The sequence below is a fragment of the Balaenoptera borealis genome (assembly GCF_965194805.1).
Source record: "Balaenoptera borealis genome assembly, chromosome: 6".
In the NCBI taxonomy this organism is placed as follows: Eukaryota; Metazoa; Chordata; class Mammalia; order Artiodactyla; family Balaenopteridae; genus Balaenoptera; species Balaenoptera borealis.
The window spans coordinates 65,160,988-65,182,252 of NC_138863.1; the positions used below are offsets into that span (position 1 = coordinate 65,160,988).

Consider the following 21,265-nt stretch of genomic DNA (forward strand, 5'->3'; position numbering starts at 1 on the left):
CCAAAGCTGTAACTTATATTCAGTACAAAATAGTAAAAACAAAAGGGAAAATCTAGTGCTTTTTCAGTTTTAAATTTAAAATGTCATAAAACATTCTAGATAAATGTTATCTAGATACATGAGATAAAAAGATAAGAAAGGGATTACCTCTTTTCCCACCATTTTATAACACATTCATAATTTCAGTGTTCATAGGTGTATGTTTTATCTAGCTACAGTTGAACTTGTATATAATTCTGCACACTGCTTCCTCCAAGAAACATTATAGCATATGTATTTTTATTTTATTATAATCCTATTTACTTTTAATGGTTGCATATTATCCTCAAATATATGTGCCTAAGTGTATTATTGGCCATTTGAGTTGTGTATTATTGGCCATTTGAGTTGCTTCTGGGTTTATTTCACAAAATATATCCATCAACATCTTCAAACATATGACCTTTTCCATATTTTGTACTATTTTCTTAGGATAGATTCCCAGAAGTAACGTTAATAGATAAGACAGCATGAATATTTTCACAGTCCCCCCATATGCTGCCGAATTGTTTTGCAGAAGGGCTGTGCCAATCCTAACTGCAACGAACGGCTTCTGAAAGCACTGGATTCACTGCATCCTCGCCAACAGGGGGCATGATTACTTTTAATATTATCATTTAGTAGATGAATAACGAGTCCTCCTATTGCTCATATAACTGATTTAGTCTAGTAGACCAAAGGACAGGAAAGGAGAATATCTGAAATTAAGGAACAATTTGACAAAATCTGCCTATTCTAGTGACTATTATGGTGGCCAAGATGGTTACGCAGGGCTTCCCTGGTGGCGCAGTGGTTGAGAATCTGCCTGCCAATGCAGGGGACACGGGTTCGAGCCCTGGTCTGGGAAGATCCCACATGCCGCGGAGCAACTGGGCCCGTGAGCCACAACTACTGAGCCTGCGCGTCTGGAGCCTGTGCTCCGCAACAAGAGAGGCCGCGATAATGAGAGGCCCGCGCACCGCGATGAAGAGTGGCCCACGCTTGCCGCAACTAGAGAAAGCCCTCACACAGAAACGAAGACCCAACACAGCCAAAAATAAATAAATAAATAAACGATTAAAAAAAAAAACTTAAAAAAGATTAACTCAAAATGGATCATAGTACCAATTGTAACCTAAAACCTAAAACTATAAAAAAAAATGAAAAAAAAAAAAAGATGGTTATGCAGATGCTGGAAGCTCACTAAGCAAGCTAAGTTCACAATAAATTGCATAAACACAAAGCATGCTGATAGATAAGTGTAAACCTGGGCAGGGGTCTCTAGAGAAATGTCAGGAATCCTAGTTTTTGGTCCAGTTCAATTCAGCACTATTAATCATGCAACTAAAGACAAGGAAAGCAAGGTAATCAAATGTGAAAATAAACAAAGACCCATACATTCTCAAAGTAAACAAGCACACATACATTTTAATCCAGAGACTCCACTTCTAGGTCTTAAAGACTTGCACACATGAAATAATCTGCACAAGATTATTCACGACAGTATTGGTTGTGTTGGCCAAAAGATTAGAAAAACACAATCGTTCATCAGGAGGGGACTATCTAATAATAAATAAATTATGGTACTTTCAACAAATGTAATACCACGAAGCTTAAAAATGAATGAGGAAACTATTAACTTGGACAGTCCTTCCAACACTGCTGAGTTTAAAAAGCAGGAAGCAAAACATATATACATAGACACACACACACAGAATGTTAGCATCTGTATAAAAATTGCGGGAAAAAAGAAAAAGTTGAAAAGTTTACTGTTTGTTTGCATGTGCTAGGCTATCTCTGAAAAGATACCAAGAAACTAGTAAGAATGGTTACCTATTTGGGGAAGATGAGCACTGGGTATATGGGGAAGGGATATGAGAGGGAGAATTTTTACCGTGTGTTTTCTGAACCATGTGTATATTATCCATTCAAAAAGTATATACATTAATTTAACAAAATAACAACGAAATGATCCTTTCCTGTGCCTTGGAATGGTACTGGCTGTCAGACTGCACATCCCCACAAGCTACAAGGAGGCAGTGGTTATTGGAGGGAACAATGATCAACCAATTTTCTTTTTCTTCTGTTTTTCTCCAGTAATTGCATTATTTGTTCAAGTATAATTCACAAGATCATCAAAATCATCCCATACAGAGCTCAGCCAATACACCAGAGTAAACTGCTACGGAAAAATGCATTACAATAGTAACGCATTATTCTTTTAGGAAAATTCCACCCATTCTTATATCCAGACCCCTTTGTTCTTCTTTGGAAATTATAGTTTCTGAGCTGTAGGTATGAGCAACAGGAAAATAATATTCAAAATATTCAGCTATATTTGCTTTCTGATTTATAGGAGGCGGCATGGTTTCCTGCTTTATTATAATCAAATTTTATAGTATCTTTAATTTTATTTAATAAATAGCTGGGCCAGACTATAGTTTATCTTAAGATATAATAGCTTATATTGTCTCAATTTAAGCATGAGCCTATGGGAATGAGCAGGGTAAATGATGAGATACACACATATCAATACATGTAATTATTTTTATTCTTTTTTAACTTCCTTTGCTGGTAAGAATTCTTCATTTGAACCATAAAATGCGAATACATTTTAAATCCTATTACATTGAGATTAAAGAGTTAGAAAGCAAAGTCCAAGATGGCTCCTGAAAAGTTATCCAAGTAGGAAACCAGCCAAATTTCATTTGATATATAGCAACTAACTTAATGTGGAAAAGGGAATATTGTACAATTAGCTCCTTTCCTTACAAAATTAAGTATATCAGTCCAATGTTCTGCTTCCAATATAGTTGTCTAGAAGCTCAAAGCCGCTATCATTTCTCCAATGATTCTTTTGCTTTTATGTTTTAGTATTGATTTTTGTATGATTATTGAAGTAGTGCCTGTTCCTGCCAAAAAGTACTTTTACAGGCTTAAACATAAAATCCCCATAATCCTACTGCCCCCCAAACCAAACGTTAATATTTTATTTAAGCCATTTTGTAAATGTGAATGCAAGCTTCTCCTTCATATTAAATTTTGTATTCTTTTTCCACTATGATTTAATCAGCATTTTCCAATGTTATTACCAAGCTTTCAAAATCGTGATTTAATGATACATACCATAATTTCATTATTCCCATATTACTGGCCAAATAGATTATTTTTACTACCAAACTACTACAAATGCCATTTTAATGAAACTGTGTGTTATTTCTGACTAATTACATGGAATTAATTTCTAGAAGTGGAATTACTGAAACAAAGGCAATACTTTAAGGCTTTTGATACACACAGTGGATGTCTGTTGTTTTTACCTGTCCAGCATCCATTTTCCCCCCTCAGTAACAGTCCCTTGATTTTCCTTTGAATGTGGTCTTGATAGGACCAGAAATCAAGGTGCCCAGTGATCCACTGACCAAAGCCTAGGCATGAAACTTGAGCTAGGTCAGTATACTGACTAATACTTCTCATTCTAGGAATTTGGGCCTGCAGGAAATTGACACATAGAAAAGGACTGATACTGATTCATCCCAGTGACGGTACCTGGCAAAGATTTCATCAGTTTCTCCCATGATCTCTGTAGGTATTCTATTTCCTCTCCTTGTCTTTTGATTCTGTAAGCTACAAACTACCTTTCTTCTGTTGTGGATCTTATTCCGTGAGTTAGTCATAATTAATACCTGTAGCATGCAACAAAGGAATTCTGTAAACACCAATGAAAAGCCTTACCAGAAGTTTAGGGGAATCTGCAGTTTGCCCCATCTTCACCATCTCCATCACCTTTTGTAAATGAATCAACCTTTACTGACAGTCTTAACTACTTTGATAAGCTAAAAAGTGCTATCGTTTAATTTTTTCCTTTACATTTTATCATTAAGTTAAAATTTTAGCTGCTTACTGGCCTTATATATTTCTAGCTTTCATAGATTATCAGTTTATTTCTTAGTCCATTTTTCTATTGGTATACTTGGAAATTTTTTGGTAGCCAATGACAATGCCTATTGTCTCCAATTATGTTCAAGGTACTAGGGATAAAATGATGATCAGTTTCTCTCTTTAAGAGGTTTTCAGTCTAGTGAAGAGGATGGATATAAGCTGTGAATCACAATATTTTGAGATAAGTTCTCTAATAGGAGAAAACACTGAAAGGTTTTCGTAAGAGTAATATTAAACTGTTATTCACAATTTGTATTGAAAATATTTTCTTGATTTACTTATGGCATTTTTGACTTAAAACTGTTAAAATTTATGAGGTCAAATCTTTATATTTTCCCTTTATATTTGTGTTTATGAAGTCTCTATTTTCTTCTAAGTTGATTTAGAGTTTCTTTATATTAACTCGTCATATCATCTGACATTTATTTTTGAAATGTAATGTGAGATAGGGAGTATCCCTTTTTTGCAAATAATTACTCAATTTTCCCAGCACCATATATTGATCATTTTTTGTTTTCACACAGGTTTGTGATTACTGCATATCATGCTTTATTTTCCATACTTTAGAGTTCGTGTCCGAGGTTTTTAAAATTTCTTCTTCATGTTTGTCTGCATGTTAATATACTGTATTAATTACCACTATTTTTAATATCTTTAGTTGATAGTACAACTTTGTCTCCATGCTTTTTTTATTTAAACATTCTTTTGCTATCATAACTTATTTGCTATTCCATATGAACTTCAGAATCTCTAAATTTTGCAACAATCTCTTTGGATTTTTATTTGGATTGTCTATATATATATATGTATGTATATACACATACATAAACATTCAGTATTTCTATTTTGAAAAAGTCTCTACTTTTTCACATTTATTGTCAATATCCGTTAGTAAAAGTTTGCTTTTTAATATCCTCTGAGTTTGAGTTACTTTAACAAAAAGTCAGGAGAAAATTTCAGGCAGCTTTGAAATAACTCCTTATAACACTTAAAGTATAAAATATCTATCTATCTATTTATCTATCTGCCTATCTATCGAGAGACAGACAGAGAGACAGAAAGAGAGAGAGAAGGAACCAATAAAGATGGAGGAAAAAATGACGACTTTAGCTGCCTTCAAGAAATTTCAGGATTGGCCTACTTTTTATTTTAGTCAGCATGGTTAGAAACTAAAGATTATCTTTTATTTATTTGAATAAAGGGAATTAGGCCAACATAGTCACTAAAATAACTTTATCAGTATAATTCATTATTTTTTAGTTTTTGCTTATCAAATATAGCACCTCTCCTGTCTCTAACTGGATGGCTGTGTTCACTCAGAGAAATCAATATGCATTACTCACATTCAATTCATCTAACCCCTCAAAAATTGGAATTCAAGTAATCAGTAATGCTACTGTCATTTAATAGACATAGAAGCTAAAGTAGTGATGGACCGTGGTGGGAACTCACCAGCAACGGAAGGAGTCTATTAGTTCATGTGCCCTATTCATGCAGCCACAGTGCATGTGTGCACATTTAGTGCAGTTTTTCTCGTCTAGCAGCATTTAAATTTATAACCAATTGTATACAACCAAAGTATACCTCTGGCAATTGTCTTTGAGTGCTAGGGCCCTGGGGAAGTCACCCACAAATTTTGTTGTTCAGTGAGGAATTGATTCAGCTCTGATGTCACCTATATATGTCATGAAAACATTTCATAGTCAAAGACCAAACAAAATGCTAACTGCAGAAACTCAGAACGAAGTGCAGTATATCAGTTATAAACCATCTCTTCAGTTGCAAATTTGCATCTTAGGACAACGAAGTGTCTCTTCAAACCATTGTCTGATAGAATCTAGCAATAGGTTTGTTTGTTTTCTTTTTCTTTTTCCTTTCCTTGAGTAATAAGAGACCTCCTAGTTCTTTAAAATCCTCTCCTTATCCCCACATGTTCCCTCACTCTGCTGTATTTTGTTTTGTTTTTGTTTTACGCTAACTTAAAGCAGTAGCTTTTAAGGTTTTCTTAACCATTTTCCCTTGCTATGGAACGTTCAAGAACGAAAAAATTTGGAAACAACTGGTATTTCCTGGAGTCCCTGAATTCACCTATTGATCACTTTGAAGCCCATAGACCTCTGGAAGTGAGAAATCCCTTGTTTAGAGACACTAGTAGATATTTTAAAGGAATATTATAGACAAAATGACTGAATTAAATACAAATATTCTACATGCAAACACACCTCTAGCCCTATAAATCTTAGATGACATCTCTGAATGCCTCTCAATTTATCATTTTCTTAATCCCAACATAATATTAATGTGATGTATTATTATTTCAGGTATTAAAATATTTAGATGCACAAATTGGTGGATGTTGTCATTTCTTCTTATACCTCCATTTTACAAAATGTAGGGCTGTATAATGGGCAATTGGTATGGAGTTAACTTATACAAATAGTAGTTGACAAACAATGTTTCTAGACCTGTTTCTACTTTCAATTGACTTTGGGTATTATTAACTTCCTGGAGTGAAGTTCTTCCTTATACACAGGAGAGGTTAGACTAATGACCTGGGTTTTTCCCAGGTCCAAATATCTGACTTCTGCTTAGCTTTCATCTAACTATTTAGTAATCAGCCAAAGATGACTTTGTGTGCTAGGTATGGTAACTGTTGGTTGGTTTACTTGCTTTTTTAAAAACACTGTTTTCCTAAAGTTTTGTATTTTGGGCAGAAAGGAGAAAAGCCAGGGCAAAAAAAGGTAAATGCTTAAGTGGGTGGTATATGCATCTCTGAATCTGGATAAATATTGAAACAGCTTTATCAGAAGACTTTTCCTCATCTCCTAAAACTGGACTGTAGAGCAGCAATCTTGAAGATTTTTCTTGAATGATGGATATCCATTCAGAAATGACTATTAGCACCGTGTACCCTGCACTAATACCTTGTCATAACAGAACTGGTAAGTTGGCATTAATTCATTATATGATCTGGCTTCTTAGGAGTACAACTTCAGTTTTCCTCTAATATGAAAATACTGTTCACAAACTTTTGAAAGCCAAGCTAGGTTCCATTCTTTACACAAAGGTAAACACACACACACACACACAACTATTTTGAGACTTAAGCTAAAGACCCTAAAGAAAATAATGAAATGGAAAGCACAGAAAGTGAAACTGGAATCATAATTGCACACTGTTCTACGCCCAAGAGAACAGAATCTGGGAAAATACTGCAAGGTTTTATCTGTAATTGGACTGGATAACCAAATCAATTCTGAATTAAAGACAAACTTATTCTGAAATTTTTGAAGTATTTTGGCATTTCTTATTAGACGATCAGATAGTGAGTCTTTTTTTTTTTTTTTTTTTGATGAATAAAATTTAGGAAAACCTTAACCTCAAACTCTAGGGTTTTTGATCGACTTTCACAGAGTTACATGAATTCGTCACTCTCAATGTGGAAGAAGTAGAATGTTTCGCATTAGAATTACACTTTTGGGTCCTATATTACCACTTCAATTCACTCATCCCCTTTAAATGAGGTTATGTAGATTTGACCTTGGATAGTCATAAATGCCTTTTAAAATGTTGCTAGTTTGAATGCAATATCAGGATAAATTAAAGGAAAATGTTTCCCACTCTAGTTCCTCTGAAAAATATTATTGTTTGATTTTAAAGAATTTTTAAAGGGCAGATATCCTGTCATTTTATTGCTTAATCATCTTTGAATCCCTCTCTTACCTTTAACCTTCATCATATGCACTGCTGTTTTTGGATACATAGCTTCAGAAGTAACATGTATCAGATAATTATAGTGATTACTTTCCAGTTCTTAGATTAATTTGAGTATATTTGTGTGGGTGTGTGGGTAGATGTGTAGTAACTGGAGAGAAAATGAAATGGAAGGAGACTGAGCCATGGGATACAGGGTAGGTTGGTAGGAGATAAATCTTCTATATAAGTTATCTACTTACATTTTTTGTTTATGATCTATTTTACCTCAAGAAAATATAAGCCTTATGAGGGCAAGGGTCTTTGATTTATTCTCTGATATGGTCAAAGCAACTAGAACAGTGTTTTGCACACAGTTGGAACACAGTTCAACTTGTTATATTTTACTTGAATAAACCAGTACCATAATTAATTAGTAACAGATTACCTAAGAGGATGAGAATTTTGCCTTATGAAGTATATTGATCATTTAGCATGTTGGTGAATTTGTTTCAAATGCAGGAGTGGTTATATTCTTCCTGAGAAGCTTTCCAATACGTGTGCATGTGTGTGTGTGTGTGTGTGTGTGTGTGTGTGTGTGTGTGTGTGTGTGTGTGTGTGTGTGTGTGTGTGTGTCTGAGAGAGAGACAGAGAGAAAGAGAGACAGGGACAGAGACAGAGACTTCGAGAAAAATGCAAATGAATTTCTGATTTACTGAACTGGTTGAGGATTTTAATTCCCTGAAACATGTTAGTTTTCAAAAAACCAAAAGGATCTCATCATTAATTAAATGAATACAAATTATTATTAAATAAAATAAAATAAACTTCACTGTCTTAATGTAGAGACTCTAGTCATGACTCTTTGACAAAATAAATATATGGTATTTATTGCATTGCTATACACAGTAAATGTGATCTTTTTAGAAAAGTTATGCAGTATTAAAATTAAAATCCGGTATAGGTCAAAAAGTGAATTTAGTGGCCTAGAGAGTCTTGACAAGTTGACATTTACTTGAGTTACTAAAATCCACCTAGAAAATATGGCAGTCTGAGCTCATGGATCGCCCTGCAGCAAAACAAGTCATAACTGAAGTGGATCTGCAGAACTGACACAACTTGAATTGCTTGCATGAACTAAGCGGCGATAGCACTACTACATCCCCTAAGCCGGAGCACTCCCCCTCCCACTCACACCCTGCGCCGTTTCTGCGCTCAGTCACACACAGACACTGCCGCTTTATCCCCACATTTCTGCTCATTGACACATTTCTCCGCACTTTACTACATTTTGGTCTGGTGGCTTTGAAAATGTATTTAATTATCTGAAAAATAATCCCAAAGTAAAAGTCCCCCTCCAAAAAAAAACCCCTCAAAACACCTGAAAATGAATACAAAGGCTCTGTTTAAAAACTTGTGACTTACCCCAATATATAATGCAGTGGATTTACAAGATATTACTTGTTAGCAATGTGAAAACCACATTCTTAGCCAAGTAGTTGAAAATTTCCTTAAAAGTTCCACTTTGATTACTGGATGTTATTGGTAACTTGGTTTTAATTTAAGCTTATTTTAAAATTACTGATTAGTAATGCATAATATAATGTAAGCCTATTTCTCCCACATCCGCTAATAGGGGAAAACAATTTTATCAGCTCATAGCACTGCATAAATGAAACACAAAACTAAAATCAACGGCCTAATGTGTTTAATCATCTTAATAAAGTCCTAAAAGTTACAACTAAATATTGCAACATTACAATAATCACCTGGCAACAGGTAAATTGTGTATTGAAATGTAACAACCACAAGCTATACTCTCTTTAATGATATCAGAAAACTATCCCTTTAAACCAGATGCGATGACTACTACAGGGAAAATATGTGCTACCAATTTTGTACTAACCCAAATGCGTTCAACTAAAATAGTACGAAAAATTCCATTTACAGTTCATGAATTAAATGATGGAAAAAAGTGCAACCATTCTCGGACATAAAACTAACATCACTCCTAGTTCACCAGTAAATTATTCATCTGCTTCAGAATTATTTTATATTACTAAATTGGGGGTAAATACTACTTCTACAATTAAAAAAAAAACTTACAAAAAATGCTGACATTTTGGACAGCTCCCTCCTGGTTTTTCTACAGTATTTCTATTAGGTGTCTTACTTTCATTTTTTTCAACTGTGCCAAATCAGAAATGAGTCCAAACAGTCGTTTCTGCCGCTTGGGTTTGGGTTTTGTTTGTTGTGCTGCGTTGTGTTGGGGGGCCAAAGATTCCTCCAGTGAAAGGGATTAAAGATCTACATAACTGGGAAAGTGCTGTTCTCAGCTCAAGAACCGGCTGCCTGTATTGAGCCAATTTTTAACATTTTTCCAAAGATTCTAGCTGGTAAGAAGGGAGCTGCCCTCTCCAGTCCCATTCCCCGCTGCAATTCCAGCGCCTCTGTAAAGCACCACAGCCTCTCCATCTGTGCCAGGGCAGGCGCAGTTTGTTACTACCGAGGTATTTCAAGAACTTTCCAAGCAAAGACTCCTAGGAGACAAAGGGCCACATACAGAACAATCGCCAAGAATAAGTTTGTGCGTCCTGAAGAGGGGTGGAGAAACCACTGCACTGAGCTACGGAGACTCGGACTTAGCCCGGCAGCACCATCCATTTGCAGCAGCGCAAAAATCCGCCTTCTGCGGAAAGGTTTGCAGCGCGGGTGGAACTCCCAGTGGCTTTACAAAATAAACTAATTTAATATAAAATAAAAACAGTGTAGGTACTGGAAGAAGCTGGGTACTAAACCTGGGTACACTTGGCGCTTAACGTGCTCTAGGTCTGGCTGCGCAGACCCCAGTGGGCCGGAACTTTCTCGGAGGGCGGGGCCACCCGGCAGAACGCAGCTGCCGCTGGCGCGCCCGGCCGAGTCCCGACCCCGAAGGTACCCGGCCAAGGTAGCCCGATGAGGCAGGGGCTACATCTGAACGTGCACTCGAGCCCCGCCCCGTTTCAGCCGCCAAGTCTCTGACACCCGTGCCCCACGCTGGCGCGGGCCAGGAGCAACCTCCATCAGCCCCTCAAAGCGGGACTCTCTCCATCCCCAAATCTGCGTTCCCGAAAAGTGTAGCGAGCTTCCTACGTGGGGCGTCAGACACACAAAAAAGCCGCCACTCTCCAAGCCTAGTTCCATTCCCCAAGCCTAGTTGTACTCCCCGCCCTCTGTCCTCCTTTTCTCCAGCGAGGCGGACCAACCGTTACTTTCCTCTCCCATCCCCTCCCCTCCCCTCCAAAGTCCCCGGCGCAAAGTGGGACTTTGGGGAGCCTCGGTGAATGCGCCTGTCCCCTGGCGCGCTGTATCCACAGCTCCCTCTTTTCATTAAGGCAATAAAGTTCAATTTTCCCGGCTCTTAACGAGCCACGGAGGACTTTCCCGTGCGTTGCGTGCGCTCTCCCTCCCGCTGAGCCAAGTGCATCCTATTCACTCCATCCCAGGCTGGATCCCTGAAGGACGTCGGTTCACGCAAGAGGGAACCCACCGCGCTCCCCGCAAAGTGCCCCAAACCGCGCACACGCACACGCAGATGCACACACAATGCCATCCCCTCGCTATCAAAGTCTGTCAGCGCGGAGGGGAGAACGCACGAGCAGGAGTGGCACCGGAGCGAGCATCAGCCTAGCCGTGCGTCCGGACTCTCTGTCCGGGTCCCAAACACCCTTGTCTGAATGCCCGGGCACAATGAGCCTCGTAACCACTAAAAACCCCGGTGGTCCCCGAGCCGGTGCGCGTACCGCCGGGCCGGACCTTACCCGTGGGGCGCGTGGTCTCCCGCCGCTCGGCTGGCCCTCGGGCCACAGGGACGCTGCAGCCTGGGTCCCGCAGATGCTGCTGCTCCGCTGCCGCTGCCCCATCCCCAGCGCCAGCATCACTTCTCCGCCGCCTCCACCTCCTCGTGCTCCGTTCTCTCGGCCGCCCCTCCCCGGCGTCCGCCTGCAAGACCGGCAGCGCCGGCGGCGCGGCAGGGTGGGCAGCCGCGGAGGCGGCGGCGCCCGCTCGAGCTCGCCCAGCTGCACCGGCTTGAGCGGCCGCGGCGGCAGCCGAAGCACCCGAGCCCGGCTGCGCTTCCCCGGCGAAGGCTCTGGCCTCGGCGACTGACAACGCCCGGCAGCCAATCACTGCCTCGCCCTGCGAGGCGGGGGAAGACCAATCAGAGCGGAAGGCCCAAGGTTTTCCTCCGCCTTTGCTCAGCAAGCTCGTTTCCGGGAGAAGCGGCGAGGCTGCTGGCGTTTGGGATGGGGGGAGGCGTGGGAGGGCTTCGCGGTGGGGCACTCCTGGCTCCCGAGCCTTAGGTGTGGCCGGACGGCCGGGCCCACCGAGGTGGGCCTGGGGCGTTTTGTGACGGCTCGGAGCCCGTGGCTTGGCAGAAAAGGGCCCCCCGGGGTGACTCTGTCCCCAGAGCCTCGGCCCGGAGGGTCAGCGTCTTGGCATCCCTGTGTAGCGGTCGTGGGACCCTAGTACGAACGGCATTGCAGGAGAGCGTATTCCTGGAGGTGGTGGCCGCCTGGAAGGAATCACGCGAACAGCCACTAGACAGCGCCCCCGTCCTTCTCCCTTTGGCAGCTTAGGCATTTGAGAAGAGTGGTAACTTCTGAGCCTCCGAACCACTCCATCTCCTAGTAATCAGCCCAGAAGTGTGCCCGAGCTATGAAAGAGGCACCTGGAGAAATGTTCTCAAAGTTGTAGGTGGAGGGACCTTCCAGACCTTCCTTCCAAATAAACTTCTCCACCTTCACCCCGTCTCAGTAAAACAAAACAAAACAGAACACAACAAAACACCTCAAGTAGCAATAAGAAAGATAGTTTAAACAGGCAACCTAGCTGGTTTGCCTTTTTTTTCCCTTTGGAGAATCACTTCTGAATGATAAAATAGGTTTTTGTTTGTTTTTCGTGTGTGTGTGTGTGTGTGTGTGTGTGCTTGACACAAACACCAGAGAAGTTACGTTATTTAACAAGGAAAGAAAAAGAAAGCGAAAATGGCCAACTCTTTCCCCTCATCATTCTCTCCCCAAAACTTGTGATGATCTTTCCTTGTGCAGCATTTTAAGTCCCTTTAGTGCAAATACGTTTGAAAGGTCTAGAATTCTAATAAGTCTGTAATCCATGTTGCAGTAAAAAAAAAAAAAAGTAAACTAAGTTCTACGTGAAGAATTTAACTTGTGGGTCATTCTTCAAGCAACCTTCTCTATCTTACAACTTTGTTGTGAAGGTCAAAAATCAAGGGTATAAATTAGCTACATAGTTGTCTGACAAATAGTTGGAATTCGGTATGTGTTAGCTATGCTGCCGCTGCTATTTCTAATTATATTTAAGTAATCTTTTTCTTTTTGCAGTAATCACCCCTTCCTTCATTTACCTTCCTTCCAAGATAATTCCATGTGACCTGTGATAACCAAAATAAACCCTGCCGAAATTTTATGAGCACTCTAAGGAAAATTTAAGTGCACAGTAGGTTTGTGTTGTTGCCATCTTCTCGTACTATAGGAGATGTACCATTCTTCCCAATTTTCTTGTACTCCTTTCCCCCCTCATCAGTCATTTGACCAATCTAGTTTGGGAGGTAGACCATTTCTGATTAAAGAGACAACTGTGCAAATGAAACAGATGTTATTTACTTTTAAGTCTAAAAACAGATATGTACCACATCACTTTGAATTTTTAATCTAGAGAAGGTTTCTGTTGCTGTTGTTTGTTTAGTTTTTTTTAATTATTTATTGTTCATTATTTTTTGTGATTATTGTGTAGCTGAAAATCAACACCCTCATTAACTACATGAGGTGATCAGTAGAGGAATGGAGTTTCAGTCTGAGAGAAAAAAATAGGTGTTTTATTCAAACTTCATGGGGGAAAAGGGGAGTTGTTATTTGCAATAAGTAAAAATATTAAAAAGTATATCATAAAATTGGAAAATTTAAGTGCAATGACAATTTAGAAATATCTCTGATAAAAGATGTTTTGAATGACCTTCAATCAAAAGATTAATCCTGACTAAAGAAAGCATATAAAATATGAAAATGGTACGAAACTTCAGCATACTAAAAACTTTCAGAGATGTGCACACAAATATCTACATAATTTTTCTAACCACCCCTCCATGCGCTGCCAAACATACTCTTTTCCAGTACCTTGTAATATTTTTTCATGATATCTGGTATTTTGCAACAGTTAATCCTGAAAATATATGGGTCCTATGTCCCATGGGTTGTTAGTGATTAAGATAATCAAATGACTGTCTGACAGAAGCAAAAAAGTTAAAATTAACAGCACACATACAGCTATAACAGTAATATCTCCCATCACTAGTGCTATGCATAAACAGCTTTGAGCAAAAGAAACCTGCACAATTAACAACCTACTAAGAATGAAAACCATGAAATATTTAACATCAACGAAGATGGAAAAGTAAGAAAAAAAATTTTTAAGTAGCTGAAAAGGTTGCATGCTGATGCTAAGTTTTATGCATTGCTGTGAATTTCATGGGATGTATTGGGCAGAAAGTCCAATGTTATTTAAATATATGACTATTTAATGAGCTAATTATATTTAATTAAATAACTGTTTGATGTTTCCTTTTTTTATTGTTCCTGCCTTCTTGAGTATGTCTGTTTTTCTCCCCATGCAATGAGACAACTCACTCGTTAGTGGAGGAAGAAGTTTGCTTAGGCACTACTTAAATCAATAACCACTTGTCTAACCTTGAAAATAAATAAATCATTGTATATTAATTGATGAAAAAAATCTGTATTTATCAAGAATATAAACTGAATACTTCATTGGAGTCAGTTCTGAGAAAAGCTACATCTAGCAGACGGAAAACTGAGTAAAAAGGAAAGAAATCGGTCTAGTTCCAGCTCTGTTGATGACTGGGTGAGTAATTGCAGGTGAGTCACTTAAACTTGCCCAGCATTCCTTATCTGTAAAATAGAGATTAAAACCAAAGTAAACCTGTAGCTGCTTTTCTCAGGTGTGAGGATTAACTTATAATTGGAACTGCAAGCTACAACAGTCTTTTTGCAGAAAAGACTTTCCAGAAAGGTAGAGCACTGGAATTTAATGATAATATTACCCTCTTTTGAGTGTGACTTAGTTTAATTCTCACAACAGCCCTGTTCATTGTGGATATGTCATACCTATTTCTACAGATGAATATATTAAGTTCCAAAGAGGCTCTTTTACCAATTTTTTGTTAAATTGACTATCAGGTACATTTTATTTGTTAATGTAATCCAGAGAGAGTGTTTTTCCCATGGTTCCTTCACTCTGCCATTTCCAATATGGTTGAAATATGCAAGTTTAAAGGCTGGCTCCTTAATTTAAATGAAGTTCAACCCATTTTGTTTAATATTGGATGTAAGTTGCACCTGGAATAAAGCTATTGCCCCCCAATAATGTAATTAATTAACTTATTAACTTAAGGTAATAAGTTAACTTAAGATAACTTCAAATACATAAAGCTTCTATTTTCATATTTAAAACTCTAAGACATCTGTAACGATGGATGTCACGCTCATGTTAAAAGATTACTATGTAAGTTTCTTGTGTTAAAAGATTAAAGAAAAATCGATGAGAAAACAAAACCACCAGAATGGAATTATATTCTATTCAGGTCATCATAACTAGTATTTTTTTTTAAATACACTTTATACCAGAATCAATGTTCTTCCCCCACCCCAGCGTACACAGGAACACAATAAAGTCACTCATCAAAATTTTATAAGGGGACAGGACTCCAAACTAAGCAAATGTTCCAACTCCTAGCCTTATACTATTCCCCCCTCATCATACTTTTCTCCTGAGATTTGGGAGTTGTCAGTAGAGAGGGAATCACTGGAACTAAGAGAATGTAAAAGATGTCCAAGGACAAAATGTAGACAGAGCAACAAGCCTAAGAGATCACCTGCAGTTAAGAGAAAATAAGGATGGTGGGGTCATTTTGCGGGGGAGGGGATTTAATCTGAAACCTGGGAAGAAATTGAAAAGTAATTGGGTGCTGTGGAATCCAAGGAAGGATAAGGTTGTTAAAGGACTGGAAGGTGAAATATACCAACTCTTGACTCTAAGTGTTGATGAGAGATTGTGGATTAAGTGAGATCTTTGGTTTCTTTTGAAAGGACACTTATGGTAGGCTGATTAGAGTGAAAATCATTTGATCCACACAGAATGGGAAAAAGATAGTTCAAGTGGGTATGTTTCTATTATATTAGAAAAGAGTTATGTTATTCTGGGTTCAGTATTTTGAAATAAAGGTGGAATTATGATTTATGCAGAAGGCTGTATAAAGAACTTTAGTTGAGACAAGGTCTCACAGTCTTAAAGTATTGACAATCTTTATTGTTATTATTGAAACAAAATCATTTGCAAAGATATGCAGTCCTTCAATGAGTGTGTATGTTACAGAAATCAAACTATTATCAACATTGAAGAAAAAAATCTTTAACTATCCTATAGATTATCTTCAATTTTTATAATCCAGAATTAGGTTATTTGCTTGAATAAGAAAATCCAATCTGTTTTAATAATGTTTCTTTTTTTTTTTTTCCTGTAGCTTTAATCACTAAAGAGAGCTGCATATTGCATTGGTCCAGCATGAAGTAGAAAAGTAGAAAGGAAATGTGTGTGTGTGTGTGTGTGTGTGTGTGTGTGTGTGTGTGTACTTGTGGGGTTGGGGAGTTGTGGGGAGGCAAGGCAGGTGAAGGAGGAGCAGTGAGGGATGGGGAGGGTAGGAAGGAGAGGAGTAGAGCTTTTTCAGTTATTTGCGAAACAGTTTTCCATGGCTTCATTAATCAATACTTCTTTCAGAAGCCACGTAAAGCAGAGGACACTAAAAAATTAATTTAAAAAAAGTAATGACTTCTATATTACCACAACAGAATGTTGTTTAAGTGCCTAGCATGGTGCTAGGAGTTCAATAAATGTTTGATCAAGAAAAAATGAATTTATAAATATTACATGGAGTTTTTTTGGGGGGGAAAGAGAGGGCTGCTGCTGAAAGTTGAAATCAACTGATAACATTTAACATATGTCCTGCAATTATGATTATTTTAAGTTTACGTAAACGAAATCTTAACATGTAATTTTACTTCCCAGGTTTTCCCCGGGTCGCTGGGCAGATCACACACGCCATGGGATGCATTCTCTCCTCAGACTGAATCTTTTCCCTTAGCTTCCCAGCCCCTCCCCCAGTCAGGCTTTTAACTCATTCTCCTGATGTTTTTAAGTGATTAGGAAGTATGCCTGGAGAATGATCCTACCTACTTGGGAGAAAAGTGCTAATAAAAGGTCAAAGCTGAGTTCCTAGGGACTGGGGCTGCTGAAGCTAATAGCATGAATCATCATTAGCTTTTACTGATGCCAAGTCATGCAAGTCTGTGGAGTTCATACAGAAAGAGAAATTTGGATCAATAGGGCTTTATGGTACCATGCAGCTTGATAATTACTTTCTAGAAATTAAGTTTGTAAAGCTTTTTTCTTCCTTAAAAAAAAATTTTCTGTTCTGAGATCCTGCCTTAGTTTCTGTACCTATAGATAAACCTGTAGTATTTTCCTTTAGCAACCTTTTTTAAAAATTCTTCTTTGATGTTGCATTACTTTGGAGGTTGGCTGGATGCTTTCTTTATATTCAGTAACCTTTGGTGTCTATTTAACAGTGGCCCGATATTTCATAACAGGATTGACTTTTAAAAATCCACTTCTCCAAACGTCTACAACACCAAGTCACAAACATATTCAGTCCTTGGTTTGTAATCGGCTAGTGTTCTGGCTGTTGACCTGGCAATGTTAGGGGTAGGTGGGTTATGTTGTTTAGTTGGTAAGTGAAGTGTGCAAGCCGTTGCTGCTTCTGTTTTATTGCATATTGACTGCACAGAGACCCAGTGAGCACCATGAAATGCTTTTACATTCACAGGGAAAAATATAATAGACTTGCACATCTCAGTGTTGAAGGCCTTGAATAGAAATAGCCAACAAAATATTTTATGCCCTTGCAATGTCAAGAATTTTTAAAGCTTTAAAATAAACCGGGGACTTGAGACTTGTTTATGACCTTAATACCATAGAATGTGAGTTACCTTGCACGTAGACTCAGTCATGCCCACTTGCATTTAGCTGCTAGTGGACAGGACTTTTAGACGTGGTTAGAGAGAGAAAGTGGAAGTAAATGTTTTTAAAGAGGTAGAAAGACCTACCTTTCTTATTAGCATTATTTTAATCACAAAGTGAAAATCTGGTTTCACATTTCAGAATTTTCTTAAAATGCAGCTTATGTAAACTAGAATATTAGAAATCTTAGAGTCTACATCTTTATGTCCCTGGTTTATAATCCTTTCTAAAATCTTATAACGCTATTCCTGTACTGATGATTTTTCTCTCCCAAAAGATGTGAATTCCTGACAGTTTATGTGAATGTCTCTGAAAGAAAAAAACTCATTATTTGAATTTTAGAAACTTGCAGTAATAATGGCTTCCATTTTTTATATCCTTCAGTGTTTTAATTGAGATTTTACTTGTATACACTGCATTCAGGGTTTTTTTTCCTTAATTATACTCACCAGTTAGACCTATACAGTACTTGACTGAGTAGTTCATTCTTAGAGAAGCAATTCTGATTATCATCAAGCACTTTTCAATTGAGACATTAATTATAAATATTTTTAACAAGGACATTGCAAAACACAGCTGCACAGGATAAAATAAGTCAGATTCCCAACATGATACATTTGTAACATCTCTACCAGGTTTTAGGTACTCTATAAATATGTTATATTAGAATTAATGTTAATATGTATAAGAAAGATAGATGACAAGGTATTTTACCTTGCTGGTGTTTATCTCCCCCATGGCCTCTTGGATGGTCAGCTCTCATAAAGCCACTCGCCTGTGGATTTTAAGTCTTTGGTGTAAATCTTCCTGAATTAATCCAGTCCTCAGCCACATGCCATCTCAAGCCCTTCTACCAGAACCCCAGGGTTACATCCCCTAGTCCAGTATACCAAAAATGTTCTAACAGTACAACCCATTAGACATTATGTAAAGTCTCAAGCTGTTGTAGCAACTTGGAAATCCCTTAACAGAACATTTAAATCAGGTACTTTAATGTAACTAACTAACGTCTTTTTAGTCTTTGAAAAACTTGTTGTTTCTGGGGATTGAACAGGAGACCCTAGATTCTAAAAGCAATAGATTGAATTTGAGTGGGAAGATAATTTCCAACAGCTGGTATTGGCACTAGAACATAGGTCCTCTTTGTGGGGCTTTAGCCTCTGGGGGCAAGGACATCATCGTTTTCCGAAGAGTAATAAGATAATTGCATGAAGCACAATTGCAAATCAGCCGCAAGAAGAAAATAAAGACCCAAACATGTACAAGTATTCTTTTTTGCTTGACTTTTAATGAGAAAGTAATGAAAATTAACCACTAAGTCATTAACGTGTAATGTCTATTTTCATTGGAATGGAGTGGCTAGTATTCAGTGACATAAACACAAGTGAGGTATATATTTTATGGGATTTTCTGGACATTAACTGAGTGACAGTGGTACAATAAGATGAGTGCTGGTTTTGGTGATCAACTGAAAAATGTGTTTAAGAGAAGCATGGTTTGATTCATTTTGGAAAACCCCACCACAAAACCTCAATCATCCCAGGCACATTTTCATTTACATTGAATGGGTAAAGCGGGGACATTTTAAAGTGCTTTGCTTTCTAACCAATAGAATGAAGTGATTAAGAATGGGGAGTGTGAGGACAGACCAATCTGAGCTAAAATTCTAGGCCTACCTCTTATGAGATGTGTGACCAGGCCCACTGGGTTTATAACTCAGTGCCTCAGTTTCCTCACTGGTATAAAATAGGAATAATAATAATAATATCTAGTTCTCAGAAGGACTTTGAAATTTAAATGAGATAATATGCTCTAAGTGCTTAGTTTAATACCTGGAAGGTAACTGCTCAGTATGTATTAGCTATGTAGAGAATTTTCATTATTATTGATCAATATATTAAGCAGGAGTAATCAAAGTTGGGGTGGTTGACTTGTTTCAACTTTCAACCATTCTTTTAAAGATCCATCTAGTCTTATAGTTTTTGCTCATGCTTTTCCCACTAAAGAGATATGTTTCTTCATTACAAGTAAATTTCAGGGGCTATTTCACTTTTGCTTTTTTTTTCTGGGAAATCTTTCCTAAAGTAGTTGTTGGGATAGCTACCCTGCAACAGATAAACCCCAATATATCGATGGCTTAACACGATAGACATTTCTTTCTTACTCATTCTTGTTCTATTGGTATAGTGAGGAGGAGAAGCAAAGGGAATTGCTCCACAGGGTCATTCAGGCTCTTTCATCGTCAACATATAGCTTTCAAAATGATTCTGGGAATCAACATCCAGATGAAGATGGCATATGAGACAAGAAGCATTGTTTAGGTGCGACATGTCATTTCTGCTGACATGTTATTGGTCAAAACTTAATGACATGGTCACATCAACTGCAAGGGGTCTGGGAATGCCAGTCTAACTGTTCACCAGGAGGAAAGAGAAATGCTTTTAGTGAACCACTCACCCGCTTCTACCACAGGCTACCCTTTTAAATTTTCTCTTGACCTCCACTATGGTTAGAAAGATAAACCAATTCCCAACTAGTTACTGCATCTGGCTCAATACTAAGATATTTGTGTGCTGTACCTTCTTCTCCATCTGGCATGCTTCCTCATAAACTATAAACTAAAAGACTAGTTATCCTACCTCACCCCGCCACTGCCCCAACGAACAACGGTAAATATAGAGTAGCAATTAAAAACCATCTTCTTAGGAATGAGAGTATTGGGACATGTCAAGGAGACACTGGTCCATAACAATCAAGAAAACTTTACTGTGGGCTTTGTCAAAGCCCCCAGTCTGGGTGAGGGAAAGTTCCTTAGTGAGGCCCTGATTCTAATTTCCAGGAGGAAGACTCTTGTGCATGTTTCTCTCTGGCCCCGCTTTTACCTGCAGGAAGGATTTTCTCTTGTACATTACTCTTCATGATCACATTTGAAGCAGTGATGGGCATATGCTCTCTTTTTGCAGCCTGCTTCTTGCTGGTTCAAGTTTGGAAACTCAATGGTTGTTTTATACCCTGAAGAATCCAAGTTTTGTTGTTGTTTTTAAAGCCTGGACTTCCGATGTCTTTGATAATACATCAAAGACTTAATAGGCTCCCATCCTACTTGTTTCCAGATAGTACTGTATGCTAGTATTCACATATTCACAAGTTCCTTCTTAGACATAGTTCTCAAGCCTAATTTATTTGTTTTTATCCTTGCTCTTCTGTCTCTTGCCCTTCAACTCAATGAAAGCTTCTTTGAGATCAATCAACAGAAATGGGTGGGGTGGATACACTCTTAAACCAACTTAATGGACCAAGTTGCTCAATCTATTTCTAAACTGTCTTTCCTAATATGTGAGGACCAGAATCAAATTTGTCAAAACTTTAAGTCACCAACTTTTGGGTCTTTCACTAGTCCTTTTCATTTCTACTTGTAAAACAATCAATTCTTGATTTACCTCATGTGTCTTTATTTTTAGTACTT

At 38.1% G+C, this 21,265-nt stretch overlaps 1 protein-coding gene across 3 annotated transcripts in view; it reads right to left on the reverse strand.

The window, feature by feature from the left end:
* B3GALT1 (beta-1,3-galactosyltransferase 1) overlaps positions 1-11,888 on the reverse strand; it is a 592,659-nt gene extending 580,771 nt beyond the window's left edge. For all 3 annotated transcript variants that reach the window (XM_082396862.1, XM_082396861.1, XM_082396860.1), the window contains exon 1: positions 11,454-11,888. The gene's annotated coding sequence lies outside the window, so the exon portion shown is untranslated. The remainder of the gene's footprint in view (positions 1-11,453) is intronic.
* Positions 11,889-21,265: the final 9,377 nt, after the last annotated feature.